At 39.0% G+C, this 16,542-nt stretch overlaps 1 protein-coding gene across 4 annotated transcripts in view; it reads left to right on the top strand.

The window, feature by feature from the left end:
* The window catches only part of LOC132160252 (uncharacterized), an 849,275-nt gene that overhangs the window by 167,566 nt on the left and 665,167 nt on the right, over positions 1-16,542 (top strand). The window lies entirely within an intron of this gene.

Here is a 16,542-nt window from a genome sequence, read left to right as displayed (position 1 = left end):
CTTCCCAACTGATTTTGGTTTCACTACACAAAGTTCACTCACTGCCTCTGCATGTACTCCCTTAATATAAAACAAGTACAGTAATAGTAAAAAATTGTTTATTGATCTTGAGTGATTTTCATTTTTGTTACTTAATCTGAACTTTTGTTCATTATTAATCTATGTTTTAATGTTTACATATACTTTCTTTGCGTTAATAGTGTTATTACCAAGTGCAGAAAAGAAAAATACATGCCTGTTCTTGGACGATGCCATCTCTGTGGCTCACTCGTGCAGGCCAGTGGTGGTGGGACGGTTTGTAAATTTAGCTGCACGTAGTGGGCTGTCTGATATAAAAGTGCTGTCAGATGGTTGCACAATCCTTTACCAGCTGCACAGCTGCAAATATAGCAAATAATATAGCAAATTGATGTCCAAGATGGCGCCACACATGGCTGCTTCAGTGCTTGGCTCTCCAGTGTTTGTACTGTTTTTGTTCGTTTTTCCGGTTTTTTGTTTAACAAACACGATCAGTTTCACCAGGGATGAACTGCTGAACATTCAGCAGAACACACCACATGATATTTTTCCGGATTTCTATTATACAGACGTTTTACTGAACATTGTTATCGGAGGAGCAGCGGCACTGATCAAGCGCTTCAGGACGCGCAGATGGGGAAAGCGAGCGGGAGCGCTCGTCAGACTCAGGAAGCGCGGATTTCGAACGCCGTTGCCTAGCATCCATCTCGCAAATCTCCGCTCTCTACCCAACAAAACGGACAAACTCCTTCTGCTCTCTCGGACAAAAAGGATTTCTCTCACTCTGCTGCTCTGTGTTTCACGGAAACCTGACTGAATGACGCCATACCGGACAGCGCACTCCATCTGCTGGGCTTTCAGCTGTTCAGAGCGGACCGCGAAGCAGAATCAATGGGGAAATCGCGCGGCGGCGGGACATGCTTTTACATCAATGAACGGTGGTGTACAGATGTAACTGTGTTAAAGAAGATGTGCTGTCCTGATCTAGAAACGCAGTTTATCAACTGCAAGCCGTTCTATTCGCCGCGGGAGTTTCACTCGTTCATTCTGGTTAGTGTTTACATTCCTCCTCAAGCGCAAGTAAGTCTGGCTTTACAGAAACTCGCTGATCAGATCACAGACACAGAACAACAACATCCGGACTCTGTTTTAATCATTCTTGGGGACTTTAATAAAGCCAATCTCTCCCATGAACTGCCAAAATACAGACAGCATGTTACCTGTCCCACCAGAGACAGTAATATACTGGATCACTGTTACACCACAATAAAGGATGCATATCACTCTGTTCCACGAGCAGCTTTGGGACGTTCTGATCACTGTCTGGTTCATCTTATACCGACCTACAAGCAGAAACTTAAATCTGCTAAACCTGTAGTAAAGACTGTGAAGAGATGGACCAGCGAAACAGAGCAGGATTTACAATCTTGTTTTGACATCACAGACTGGAGCGTTTTTGAAGCTGCTACCACCGATCTGGACGAACTCACAGAGACTGTAGCATCCTATATTAGTTTCTGTGAGGATATATGCATTCCTACCAGGACTTATTTAACATTCAACAATGATAAGCCATGGTTTACAGTAAAACTCAGACACCTTCGTCAGGCCAAAGAGGATGCCTACAGAAATGGGGACAGGGTCTTGTACAATCAGGCCAGGAACACACTGAACAAAGAGATTAGAGCGGCTAAAAAGACCTACGCTAAAAAGTTGGAAGACCAGTTTACTTCCAACGACTCTACTTCAGTTTGGAGAGGACTGAGAGCCATCACAAACTACAAGACACCATCCCCTTGCACTGAGGCTAATCAACGACTTGCTAACGACCTGAATGAGTTTTATTGTAGATTTGAAACCCCCAACACCCACTCTGACCATCTCCCTACACAACCATTAACACCTCCTGCAATCCCCCTCTCCATACCTCCTGCTCTTCAAATCTGTGAAGATGATGTGCGCCAGGTCTTCAAGAAAAACAAAAGAAGAAAAGCACCAGGCCCAGATGGCGTTACACCAGCCTGTCTGAAAATCTGTGCTGACCAGCTGGCCCCCATCTTTTCACAGATCTTCAACAGATCTCTGGAGTTGTGTGAAGTGCCTTCCTGCTTCAAACGCTCCACCATAATCCCCATTCCAAAGAAACCCAAGATAACAGGACTTAACGACTACAGACCTGTGGCTCTAACGTCTGTCGTCATGAAGTCGTTTGAAAAACTGGTTATTGCTTATCTGAAGGACATCACTGGACCCTTACTGGACCCCCTGCAGTTTGCGTACCGAGCAAACAGGTCCGTGGATGATGCAATCAACATGGCATTGCACTTCATCCTGCAACATCTGGACAAAACAGGGACTTATGTGAGGATCCTGTTTGTGGACTTTAGTTCGGCTTTCAACACCATCATCCCAACAACCCTCCAGACCAAACTGACCCAGCTCTCTGTTCCTAGCTCTATCTGTCAGTGGATCACCAGCTTTCTGACAGATAGGCAACAGTTAGTGAGACTGGGGAAATTCATGTCAAACAGCTGCTCCACCAACACTGGTGCCCCTTAGGGATGTGTTCTCTCCCCTCTGCTCTTCTCCCTGTACACCAACGACTGCACCTCTAAAGACCCCTCTGTCAAGCTCCTGAAGTTTGCAGGCGACACTACAGTCATCGGCCTCATCCAGGACGGTGACGAGTCTGCTTACAGACAGGAGGTTGAGCAGCTGGCTGTCTGGTGCAGTCTTAACAACCTGGAGCTGAACACGCTCAAAACAGTGGAGATGACTGTGGACTTTAGGAGAAACCCCCCTGCACTTTCCCCACTCACCATCATGAACAGCACTGTGGCTGCAGTGGAGTCATTCAGATTCCTGGGAACCACCACCTCTCAGGACCTGAAGTGGGACAATCACATTGGCTCCATTGTGAAAAAAGCCCAACAAAGGTTGTACTTCCGTCGCCAGCTTCCACAGTTTAACCTGCCACAGGAGCTGCTGAAACAGTTCTACTCAGCCGTCATTGAGTCAGTCCTGTGTACTTCAATTACTGTCTGGTTTGGTTCAGCTACAAAATCAGATATCAGAAGACTACAGAGAACTGTTCGGGCTGCTGAAAGGATTATTGGTGCTCCCCTGCCCACCCTCCAAGAACTGTACACATCCAGAGTGAGAAAAAGGACTCAGAAAATCACTCTGGATCCCTCACATCCAAGTCACCCAATCTTTGAACTTTTGCCATCTGGCCGGCGCCTCAGAGCCGCAAATACAAGAACAGCAAGTCACAAGAATAGTTTCTTCCCCCAGGCAATCTACCTCATGAACAGTTAAATGTTTCCCACTTAAACTTATGCTTATGCAAAAATGTGCAATATCCTTATATTTATTTGTTACCCCTCCATCCTAGAACATTCCTGCATCTCACTCAATCCTATTCCATTATCATTATAGCACAATTGTTTATACACTTATTTATTTGCCAATTTGTAAATCTCCTGTAAATGTTTTTTTTTTTTTTTTTGTCTGTGTGTTGTTGTCTCTGTGTACTGGAAGCTTATGTCACTAAAACAAATTCCTTGTATGCGCAAGCATACTTAAGCATACTGCATAGCAATAAAGCTCTTTCTGATTCTGATTCTGAAATAACGACCTCTTCCGATTCCAATGCGATCTGTTTGAGAAGACAATCGTTTAGCTAATTAATTGTAATTATGAGCTGTCAGGTACAGCACCTTTTAATTGAAAGCTGCAAACAGCAGCAAAGGCAAGAAATATACAGTAGATAAAGTCTAGATTTAGAAAGTCTAAGATTTAAGAGACGTAACTTTAAAAAAAATGAGAGAGAGAGAAAACATTACGACAGGTGAAAGTAAAAGAAAGGAAATTGAAAATCAGCAACCACAGTTATTTTAACTAAAATGAAGTGACCTGCAGTCAGAACAGTAATAGCTGATCCGATGAACTCATAAGCCATCAGGGATATTATTTACATATAACCTCACGTGGGGCTCCTCATTTTTCCTCATAGATCGATAACACCTTGCTCTCACTACCCCCTGCCGTTCAACAACAATCGAGACTGAACACATACGAAATGTTAGCATTCATAATGTTAACTAGTTGTCAACTTACCTTGATAATTGTGAATAAACTCCTCAACAAAGAATTTATAGCCCTTGCTCAGCCTTGCTTCTTTAGTTGTTGAATGTCGTCCAACTATTCCTTCAACATCCTCGAATCCGAGTCGCGGCAGCATGGAGAGAGAAGCAGTGAAATAACGCTCCATGTTGTGTAGTTTCCGGTTGAGTGTGAAAAAGGCTTATTCAGGTTTAAAACAACTTGAGCTTTAGTAAATTACAATTTTCTTTCTTTTTCTCTTTTGGGTGAACCCTTTACGAAAATTTTGATATTTGCATTGGAAAACAGCTTCAAAATTTAGAGAACATAATTTGACATTATTTTCCCTTCAGTTTTATTCCTTGAATTTTCTATAATTTGTATTTAAAAGGTCTTTATAAATTGTTGAATTTCTCTCCATAAAATCAACAGAAACCCTGTTTCTGGACATCGCCATTTTTTATTATTTTATTATTATCTTCTAGAGAGAACCAAGGTTTCGTTAGTAACCGAGTACGTTCTCTTACGAGAGTTCTCTCGTACTGCGTCTTAGCTAAGACGCTACGGGAACCCCATGTAAAACGCCGTGTGCGCAGGGATCACACACCAATAAACCTGAAGCAACACCCAGGATTTACAGTGCACAGTCACCCGAGGGACTCACAGAGAGTCCAGGACAGGAGAGGGGGGGAGCCCTCCGTCCCATATCTAGCAGCACCCGTAGATGCGGCAATATAACATCACACAGTCGAGGCAAGGCCTGACCAATGTGGCAACGCAGGTCTTACGCAATACTGCCTATATAACAGTCGGCAGCGCATAACGCTCACAAACTCAGAATTCCCATCAGGGCCCTGATTCGGCTATACCAACAGCAGCCTTGCTTGCAAGGCGGGAACCTCCAGGTTATAGAACCTGATAAATGTAGACGGCGAGGCCCAACCTGCCGCCATACATATATCCAGCAAGGAGATCCCAGTAGACCACGCCCACGACGAGGCGATGCCCCTTGTGGAGTGTGCTCTGACGCCCAGTGGGCCCTGAAGGCCCCTGGAAGCGTAAGCTAATGCTATGGCGTCAACTATCCATCTGGATAGAGTCTGCCTCGAAACAGCCATCCCCTTGGAAGGTCCACTGAACGAGACAAACAGCTGCTCAGTCTGTCGAAAGACAGTGGAGCGAGACACATAAGCTCTTAAAACCCTAACAGGGCAAAGAAGACTCGAGTCTCCATCCTCTCCTGACACCAACAGGGCAGACAGGGCAATAACCTGAGCCCGAAACGGCGTGTTGAGGGACTTCGGCACATAACCGTGCCTAGGTTTGAGTATGACCCTTGAGTCATTAGGCCCAAACTCCAAGCACGACTGGCTCACCAAGAGCGCGTGCAGGTCACCCACACGCTTCACTGAAGCGAGAGCCAACAAGAATACTGTCTTGAACGACAGATGCTGGAGGCTAATCGATTGGATAGGCTCAAAAGGGGGACCCTTCATGGCCTCCAAAACCGCCATGAGGTCCCATATAGGGACTGACGGAGGTCTGGGAGGATTCAGCCTCCTAGCCCCTCTAAGGAAGCGGATGACCAAATCGTTCCTTCCTATTGACTGACCGAGCGCTGTTTCAGAAAACGCTGCGATGGCCGCCACATAAACTTTGAGCGTGGATGGGGCTCTGCCCTTATCCAACAGCTCCTGTAGGAAGGAGAGAACCTCCATCACCTCACAACTAAGGGGTGAACATCCCCGAGCTGTGCACCAGCTGGAGAACACGACCACTTCGAGGCATACAGCCATCGTGTCGACGGAGCTCTAGCCTGAGTGATGGTATTTAGCACTCCCACTGAGAGATCAGCGGGTAACCGTTGAGCGCCCACACATGGAGGGACCACAACTCCGGTTGAGGGTGCCAAATCGAGCCCCTGGGGCCTGTTGCACAAAACTAGGATAAGGGATTAAGCCAGGATATCTTGGTGATCCTGGCTCAATTGATCCGTAATCCGGTTGCACTAAAGCTGGATAGGGGGCAGGAGGATATGTTATGGTATAAATTACCATGGAGATTTATTCTGTGGAGCTAGCCTGCTCCAGACCAGGCTAAATTCCAGGATCTATTTAATCTCATCCCTAATGTCAGTCAGCAGTCACCACAAATGGACACCAATAGTTATTTCACTGCTCACTATACATTGTTATCACATATAACTAGACCCACTGTCATTATTTAAACGTTTGTGATCATTAATTTCAATCATTTTGGATAAATAATGATTTTTAGATGATGTTGCTATCATTAGATAAATTTACAGTTTCCCATAGACTATAAGGCTATATATAAAATGATAGAATATTAGGGCCACAGAGGGAAAAAAAAGACAAGTCATAATATTGTAAACAGTTGTTTTAAAGGAGGACAGTTGTTAAAAGATGTGGGGCATTTCATGAAATTGTACTTCAGTATGGTTTCATAAACAAAGACATGCTGATGTGCCAGAATATTAAGTATCACATTGTCATAAGTATCAAAACTGTAAAAAGAATATGTAGCTTTTCTGCAGAAAGAACCAGCCTCATAAATTTATGACTATTCTTTTTCCTCAGTGTGGCCCTAGTACTCTGTCATATAAACAAATACACATTCCATATGAATATAAAAACACAATGTGTAACATTATGTTCCTTTATTGAATAAGGACAAAACAAAGCAGGTAAACCATCAGCTCCTTTCGAAACTGAAGTCACAGTGACTCTACAAGATGGAAAGCACAGAATCAAAGCATACTATACAAAATGATACATACACATTCAAAGGTCTGTATATAACACACACTGCATGTCTGTGGGTATTCTTTTTCACTGCTAAAACAATACAGCCAATGTGTGAGCAGGCACCTTCTGGGTACAATATATGCTTGTGCTTTGTTAAATATTAGTCAGGGACCATACCATTCTGCAGAATGTTCTTGTATTTGATTTTGACCTGCTGCCATGTCCGTTTTGGCCCATTCATGTTTAATCTACATCACACGCGCACACACATTCTTTATCACAAGAACATTTAATGGAGTCACACTGCAAAAAATGACTTGGTATTTTTGTCTTGTTTTCAGTAAAAATATATATATTAAAAAAAATCTTAAATAAAGATGTATTTTCTTGATTTGCTAAATGACCTAGCAAAATAAGTAGACAAAAAATATAAACTTTAAGTAAAGGTGTGCTTAAAACAAGCAAAAAATAAATAAAAAATCTGTCAATATAATAAGAAAAATTCTCTTGAAATAAGTTTACTTTTTCCATAAACACTTAATTTTAGAAAAGTTATCTTGTTTCACTGGCAGATTTTTTTGCTTATGTTCCTAGGTAATTTTGCTCAAAAAAATATTTAAGATTTTTTTTAGATATTTTTTTTTTACTGAAAACAAGACAAAAATACTAAGTAAGAAAGACATTTTTGCAGTGCAGTGAGCAACCGATCTTGGGTCCTTTGAAAGGCGCTATATAAATTAAAGTGATTATTATTATAGCTCATCTATTTATTCAATTAAATTTTATTTATATAGCACTTTTCACAGTTGTTTCATTCTGTCAAAGCAGCTTTGCATTAATAAAAGCAGGAGAAACACAAAAAAAACGGTGGACAACATAAGAAGCAGAGTACAACGGCTAAGATTAAACCGTACTGTAATGTTAAATAATAATGTAAGGCTTTAATAATAATTTATCATAGCTTTATACAGTGTGATGGAGTTACTTTACACAATTTCACTTAGGGCTGGGCGATATATCGAACGATATGATCATGCGCATCTAATCAGTAAAGCTGCTTCCGTGATCACCGCTAAAATCGCCATCACATAATTGGAGTGGCATTTAATAGACAGCAGAGGTGGGACTTTCAAGTCACAAGCAAGTCTTCAAGTCATATCCAAGTCCTCAAAGGGTTAAAGTTAATAAGATAATTAAGTGACTAATTAAATGATGATTGTACATTAGTGATGAACTTCTGCTGTTAACAATCAACATCACTGAAGTAAAGCGAAACACAAGAACTACAACTGAATTTAGCCACAGCCTTCAACTGAAAAAAAAAAAAAAAACACTATGCCACCATAATTGTGGTCAGGGTTTGCTTTAGGTAGTGTCTTGACCCTTTTACTAATTCAAACCAATTTGATTCAAAACAATTTCAATATTGTTTTCGCAACAAACATGTATGCATTGCTGAATCAAACCTTGTAGTAACAGATGATCTTATGCTTTTTCTGCTTATAACTCATGTTGACTTGGACATCATGAGATAGTCTTCTTTGGATTGTTGACTGACATTCAGCTTTTACCAGAGTTAGGACTTTCAAGTCACAAGCAAGTCTTCAAGTCATATCCCAAGTCCTCGAAGGGTTAAAGTTAATGAGATAATTAGGTGATTAAGTGATGATTGTGCATTAATGATGAACACCTGCTGTTCTTGAGAATTACAGAGGATCAGATGTTGATGTTTTATTGGTTAAAGTGATGCAACCATAATGGAGATCAGTGTTTGCTTTAGTGGGACTCTTGACCCTTGACTGTCATGTTAGATCTCTTTATGTGGCATTGCATGAGGTGCTATAAAGCAGAGAGAAGAAATTAAGCTGTATGTGATAGGTGGTCAGATTACAATCAAATTAACATTAACTCTATTTAAGTTTAACATAATCAACCCAGTAAAACTACACTATGGAGAAAAAAAAATAAGTGAATTTTAAATCTACTAAATGCATACAAAATTAGAAAAACTGTATTCTGTAGACACACACAGACATCAAGAACCAGCATATGACTCTCAACAGTGGTGACAATAAACAAAATGTTGCATGCTGGGTAAAACCTTAGTAAAAACTCCCGTCATGCACTGCAGAATGAAAAACTGTCACCACTGTTGAGGATCGTGTGATAAGTGTGTTTGTCTAAAAACCTGAACTGATTGTCTCTTTTTGTGTCTTTCAACATTGAAGCATTGTGATTTTTTTTTTTACTTCAGTTAAGTTATAGCTGAGTGTCAGTTAGTGATGGGATTTATGGCTCTTTGAGGGGATCCGGATCTTCGCGATCCGTTCCTTTCAAAGAGCCGTTCAAAAGAACGGGCTCTTCTGGCTCTTTTTAAATATTTAGTCAGTTTTAAGAAGCCAGCTCGGGGGCATCTCAGTTTATACTGGAAATAATCACTGGGAGGAATGATGAGGTGAGATTTGTAGTCAAATAATTAAAGCTCAGATATCACACACCAATATCTGAGTTTGAATTATTCTGAAATATTGATTATTACCTCGTTTGTCATGTGTGGACTATATTCCATAGGGTTGCACAAATCCCTCTGCTTAGACAGTGACATCACTATTTTGGATTTACCTTTAGTACAAAGTGTGTGTGTGTGTGTAAAGCTACGTTGACTTATGTTATTCATACAATACCTACTCACAAATAAACATCAAAAACAAAGCCAGCTGCAATGAATTTCTGTGCAAAACAGCTTTTACTACAAACACTTTCACACAAGAACATTGTTATCACACAAGAACATTTTGATAGAAAACTAAAAATATTTAAAGTAGATAAAATTCTAATAAATAAAATGGAAATGTCTACATACTACTGTAAACTTTGCAAATAGGACATCAGCCCCTTCAAGTCAATGAACAATAACAAAGTAGGCTGCAATGAATGTCTGTGACAGCTGACAATGACAGAGGCACGCAGGGTTTTTTTTCCACTGGAGTCCTACTCACGTGAAGGATGCGTGCACAACTAATAACTAATATCATCACGCTATAAAAGGTTTGCCTGCGCTGGGTGCGCCCCTCCCCCACAACTGTTCTGTCTCGCGGAGGAGCTCATTTGTGTGCATCTGTGTGAAACACGCATAGGAAGAAAGAACGACAGAAAGAACGGCTGTCATCGTTCACGTTTATGAGCCATTCAAAAGAATCGGTTCGTTCGCGAACGTCACAACTCTAGCGATTAGTCACACACAGACATCAATAATCAGAATATGAACCTCAACAATGGTGACAAATAAAATAAAATAAAACATGCTGCAATGCATAATGGGTATTATTATAGTACAAAGCTAATCTATGGCTCCCAGCATTCTCTGCTCTATTTTATTTTTATTATGGACACCATTGTTGAGGTTCATATGCTGATTGTTGAAGTCTGTGGTGACTGATTGTCACCATAGAAGATCAAAGTGTTTGGAAAGTTCGTTATATTAACTGATAATCACCTAACAACTGCTTCTTAGAATCACCTGTACTACATTATTTAACTAATCACACAACAATCTTTTCATCAGAGGTTACACTCTGAACAGCTACATAATTGATGATTATCATCAATTGGTTAAGCAAAAAAAGGCTAACGGCATTTCTTCCTGGCTTTTAAGATGCAACTAATGTGTTTCAGAAACATGTGGTTACAATAGCCAGAGAAAACACAAAGACTGAAGTCAAGGGTCAAGAGCCCAACTAAAGCAAACACTGATCTCTAACATGGTTACTTCAAATGAAACAATAAATCAACATCTAAACCTTAGTTCATTCTCAATAAGATCTTCTGTAGACGTCTGACAGAAATAAAGTCATTCTGGTTATTAATAAGTGGAGCTGGTGATGCTGTTTGTGGGGTTGTTTAATCAGATCTTGAGAGATTTCATGTATTTTATTTCAGTTGATTTCATCTAAGGCTGTGTCTGAAGTCAGTTGTAGTAGTTCTTGTGTTTCTCTGAATGCGTCTCTGTCCCCACCACATTTCAAACCATGTTTATGACGATGTGATCTGTTTTCATAAAGTAAGTACATTATTTTATCTACTAGGTTTCTATCCATAAAAGTGAATCCACTGGTGCAGCAATACACTTTATTTTAACTTGTCACCATTACAAGCAAGATGTGCATGTCTGATCTCAACTCTCATTGCCACAATAAGTGTTTTACAACACACAAGTTACAGCAGCAAGACACAAGCTAACACCAACAAAGAGCTGATGACACCTGAGCTCATTAAAGTTTGTCTTTCTTTGCCACAAAAACAGTGTTTTAAAATACACTGTTACAGCAGCAAAAGACAAGCTTAAACAAGAAGTAACTGGACCAAGATCCCAACTAAACCAAACACTTTCCACCACAATGGTGACTTCAAATGTATAAAGTATCAACATTTAAACCTCTGTTAATTCTCAATAAGAGCTTCTCTAGATGTCTGACAGAAATAAAGTCACAAAACCTTGTAAGGAGGATCTGTGAACGTCTATATCAGACGTACAGAATAAAAAACATTTTAAAAAAGACATCATAAAACATTCTGCCTCCTCAGTGGACATCTTTTCAACGTCTGCAAAGACATAAAAAGATGTCCACTGGACGTAACTTTGCCCAATGGATTAGGTTGATGTTAAAATACGCAAACATAGTAATTTTTTGTTAAGTTTACTCAAAAAAGCGCTAGCGATAATCACTTAATTACTTAATCGCAAAGTTTTAAAACTTACATGGTTTAAATCAAGGCAATCTGTTTACTCAAACGGTTTGAGTTAAGTTTACTGGTCGGGTTTTACAGTGTAGCATATCTTTAAAACGTATTTAAATATAAAATGTATGTTTATTTGCAACGGTTATGCTAACAACAATAAAAAATAAATTAAAAAACATTTATAACAGTAAAACAGCGACATCTGCTGACGGACACATGCTGCGCTGTCACAGGAACATCCCAGCTGAAGATAATGAGGAAATTATATTGCTCCTTTAGCAAAGTGCATTCCTAACGACTACTTAATGTCACGCACATGACCTACTCACTCCAAAGTCCCCACTCCAAGGGGATAGGGATGATCACTTCCATTTGGAATTTGCCCAGGAACCGTTCGGTACCGGTACTAGTACCGGCGCATCCCTAATATATATATATATATAATACAAACAGAAATAAAGTTTCTTACCTGCTTGTGTGCTTGTCTTTTGAAGAACGTCGGATCAGCATATGTGATTTCTTCACCACTCTGAACTGTTTGACAGATGTGTAAAAATATCAATACTCTGAATAAGAAATATCTGACACTTATTGAAAGGAAACATTTTTCCTTATTTTAATATTATATTATTAGTGTGAACTGTTTCAGCAGAGACACATGGCATGCTTCCTTGTGAGGTTTATTTATTTGTTTGTTTTTTGCAAAATGTTTTTGTTTGATATCAAGTTGGTTGATAATATAACTGCAACAAAGTGATAACCTAGTTAAAAATTACTTGTTAACATAGGATATATATTATACAGTTTGTTATTTACACCCCAGAAATCTCGACAGAGTGTTCTACTTCAGAGTACCACTGGGAATTAAACTAACTTTATTTAACATTTTCTTATGTTGAAATAGGTAAATTCCTACTTCTTAACGGTTCATTAAGCTCTTAATGATTTTGTCATCCCTGAAGGCCAGATTTTTAGTTATTAGGCTAGTTTTAGATTTTACGGTACACTGTAAAACCTGACAAGTTAACTTAACTCAAATCGTTTGAGTAAACAGATTGCATTGATTTAAACCATGTAAGTTTTAAAACTTTGCATTCAAGTAATTAAGTGATTAACTAAGTGCTGATTGAGAATTAGTGATGAACAGCTGCTTTTATCCTAAGCGACTTACAAATGAGGATGATAGAAACAATCCAAATCAACAAAAGAGCAATTATATGTGCAAATGACAAGTCTCAGTTAGCCTAATGCAGTACACGTAGCAAGCTCATAAAAACAATTACATTTCCCCAGTCTATTGTAATTGATCTTACACAGCACAGGTTGGAAACAAAATGCACATTACCATTTCTGAATTTGATTTTACAGATGTCACAATACTTGCCCTCTTGGTTTGTTTTCCTGCAGATGCAGAAGATCCTGACTGCAATGACAATCAACAGAAATCCAGCAGCAGCAGAAACCAGCACTATCAGAGCTACGGAGTCTGGAGAACCTAAAGGAGGCAGCCATTAGTGTGTGTGCACATATACACAAAATATTATAACAGACATACCTGAACATGTTTGACAGACTTCACTGATGTCCAGATGTGTGGTCTGGTTTCTGATGGGATTGTTGAGCACACAGGTGTAGCTGTTTTTATCCTGATATTCCACCTCCAAAGGTAGAGAGAGACTGATGCTGAGATCAGACACACTGATGCTGGACAATAAACTGTTTCCTTTGTACCAGGAGAGAGTCACATCACTCACATTCACCACTGAACACAACAATGAACAATTCTGCTGTGATGATGATGAAGGACAGTCTCTGCTGATGACAGGAATAGACAGACGAGCTAGAAAACATGAGAAAATGAAAATAAATGGAGAAGTAGAGAAAGCAAAGCATTTAAAAAAATCTGATCTAGAAAGAAGGTTTAGCAAGCAGGCAACACTGTCACTGAAAACCTGAGATGAATTATGAGACATGATTTGAAAATAAAGCATACAAATTTTAAAGTAAATCTCAAAGAATATTTTTTTTATTATTATTATGCTTCCTTTCCAATCAAGCTTTTATATAAAGGAACTGACCATTAAAGTTGAAAAAAAAAGTCAATTAAAGAAACACCCATAGCAGCAAACAGGGTAAATATTCTACTACCCATAGAAATTAAGACTGATTTTAATATCTATGACAGTTAAAAGATAAAGCCTATATAAACATTCTACTCACCGTAGACAGTGAGATTGAATGTGTTGAGTGGTTTCTTTGTGTTGGTGCTGGTTACTGTATAATGTCCAAAGTCTGTGGTTCTGGTGTCTCTGATGATCAGAGATCCAGTCTGATCCATCTTCAGTCTGTCTCTGAATCTCCCAGCAACAGCATCCTCATAAACTGTTTTCTTTTCGGTTTGTCTGTTGATTCGAGCTATGAGAATTGTGTTGGTGTTGTGTATAAAGCTCCACTGTATCTCATTAATTGTATTAACATCAGGGTTTAGCGTGACTGATTCTCCCTCCATCACTGACTCTGACTTCACTGCATCATCACCAAACACACCTGATCAACAAACAGAATATCTACTCAGAATATGAAGATTTACCACATTTATCCTTTTTGTCATTTCAAAAGTATTTAAAACGTTGTCATGACAAAACAAGTAATTTATGTGGAATAAAGTAAATCATGCCATGTCAATGGAAGAGAAAAATGACAAAACCACATCATATAGATAAGTCAGTCATGTCAGAACATGAAAATAAACTGAATAACGATAACAATGATGTGTATGTGGACAAAATGATAGTATACACAGCAGAGATGTTCACAAGTCTTTAACCTGGAGTCCGAGTCAAGTCTCAAGTCATTTAATGGCTTGCTTAAAAAAAAAAAGTATTAAAATCTCACCATTTAAAAAACTGTTTTATAGGCTATAAAAAAAAATATATATATATATATATAAACTGTATATATACTGTTAGATTTTAATATTTTAGCTTACTTAATCTACAATAATCAAAACGTTCTCATCTTGAGCAGAAAAGAAAGATTACTAACAATTTAAAGTTTAAGTTCTATCCAGGCCATCTAACAACATTTTCCCCAATTATAATTACAAGATTATTTTGAAATATTCTTAGGCTACAGATTGATCATGCTAAATGTAGATCAGAAACATCTTGTCACATCTGGTTTGAACGGTCAGAATCATAGGTTATAGATAGATAAATAGATAGTATGAAGAAAAAAAAACTAGGCCTATATTTACAGCATTGTTGTTTTCTACTGTGTTTTAATGTTTCTGTTGTTGTTAAAAAAAACTTGATACATAAATAAATACTAGAGGATATACCATGCTCACTCCATAAGCTCAAACAGAAGAAAATAAAAACGGCAAATATATAATTTGCCATTTCACTTAACGGTTTCAAATAGGCCTTAAAGCAGTTTATATTTTTGGAAAAGTAAAAACACCAGAAATGTTATAATAAACGCTGAAAGCGACAGAAGAGCTGAAGAGGACAGTGCGTCTGGTCTGTGAAGAGAGTTAGTGAAACTCAATACACTACTCTGGAACCTCGCTTCAAATTTTGCAAAAAGGCAGTTTTCAATAGAGTATAAAACAGAGGCTACAAAGAGAGATACATTGGCGTATAGAGTGCGTCAAAGCGACAAATCTAGAGACTTCTATACCTTGTTCTGAGACCCACCGGTCCTGCTGCACGAGCGCGAGGTCTTGCTTTCCCAGTGCACACCTCTCTCTCTCTCTCTCTCTCTCTCTCTCTCTCTCTCTCTCTCTCTCTCTCTCTCTCTCCTCTTCGTCTGCTCTGTTCAGTGAGCGGCAAAGAGGGGCAGTATGGAACCCCATAGGGCAGCACTTTCAGTTAAAAACATTTTAATTTGCTTCTATCTCTATTTTACATGTTAGTTTAGCCGAAATCGCAGCACAGCCATTATATTAATCGTAAGTCTATTTGATTTCTTTAGACAATGTCGTGATTAGGATTTTATTGCAGATAAATACAGTTGATAGCTGGTTATGTAGTCTTAATGGGATGCGTTTCAGTTACTATAATATTCATCCTGTTGTATAACAACAGCTATCAATAAAAACAGTTTAATTGAGAATTTGGACCTATGTGAGCAAGGAGAGGCAAGACAATGCAATGCACTGATGTCAATAACGCTAAGCGTATGAGAGGGATAGACAACTCCGGTCCTGGAGGGCCACTATCCTACAGAGTTTAGCTCCAACCCTAATTAAACACACCTGAACAAGGCAATCAGTGTTTTTGGGATTGCTAGATAGCAGAGGTGGACACTCCAGGAGTCAGAAAGTAAAAGTCCTGCCATATGTTTATTCCACCCATGAACTCAGCAGCTGATTTCACCAGAGAAGGAATCAAGTCATTCCCTCCAAGTCACCAACAAGTCTCAAGTTAAATCACAAGTTCTCAAAGAGTTAAAGTTAATGAGCTAATTAAGTGACTCAGAACAAGGTGACTCAGAACAAGGTGAGATTACTCAAAATAGCACTTGCAATAAGTTGCCTTATTTTTCTAAGTTGACGCAACTTTTTTTTTTTTTTTTTTTTTTTTACAGTGGAGCTCATTATCTCAGTGGTTAGCAATGTTACCTCTCATTAAGGTCCCTAGTTCACAGACTCCAGAAACAAAGAAAAAAAATTGAATGTTTAATCTAAGACATGATTCATATATCACATTTTATAATATACAAAAAAAAAAAGAAACTCTAAGGTAGTGGTTCTTAATCATGGCCTTGGGGACCCATAGCATATCACGTTTTGTCTATCTTCTTAATCTCCAGCAGGTTTTATAACCGATTCTTCAGTTAAAAGCATTCGATTTGAAAGAAAAAACAGTGATTGGCTAAGTGGTTTAAGTCATTTGAGTTTATTAGCATT

The sequence above is a fragment of the Carassius carassius genome, chromosome 16 (genome assembly GCF_963082965.1).
Source record: "Carassius carassius chromosome 16, fCarCar2.1, whole genome shotgun sequence".
In the NCBI taxonomy this organism is placed as follows: Eukaryota; Metazoa; Chordata; class Actinopteri; order Cypriniformes; family Cyprinidae; genus Carassius; species Carassius carassius.
This window is presented reverse-complemented; position numbering and strand designations above follow the sequence as displayed.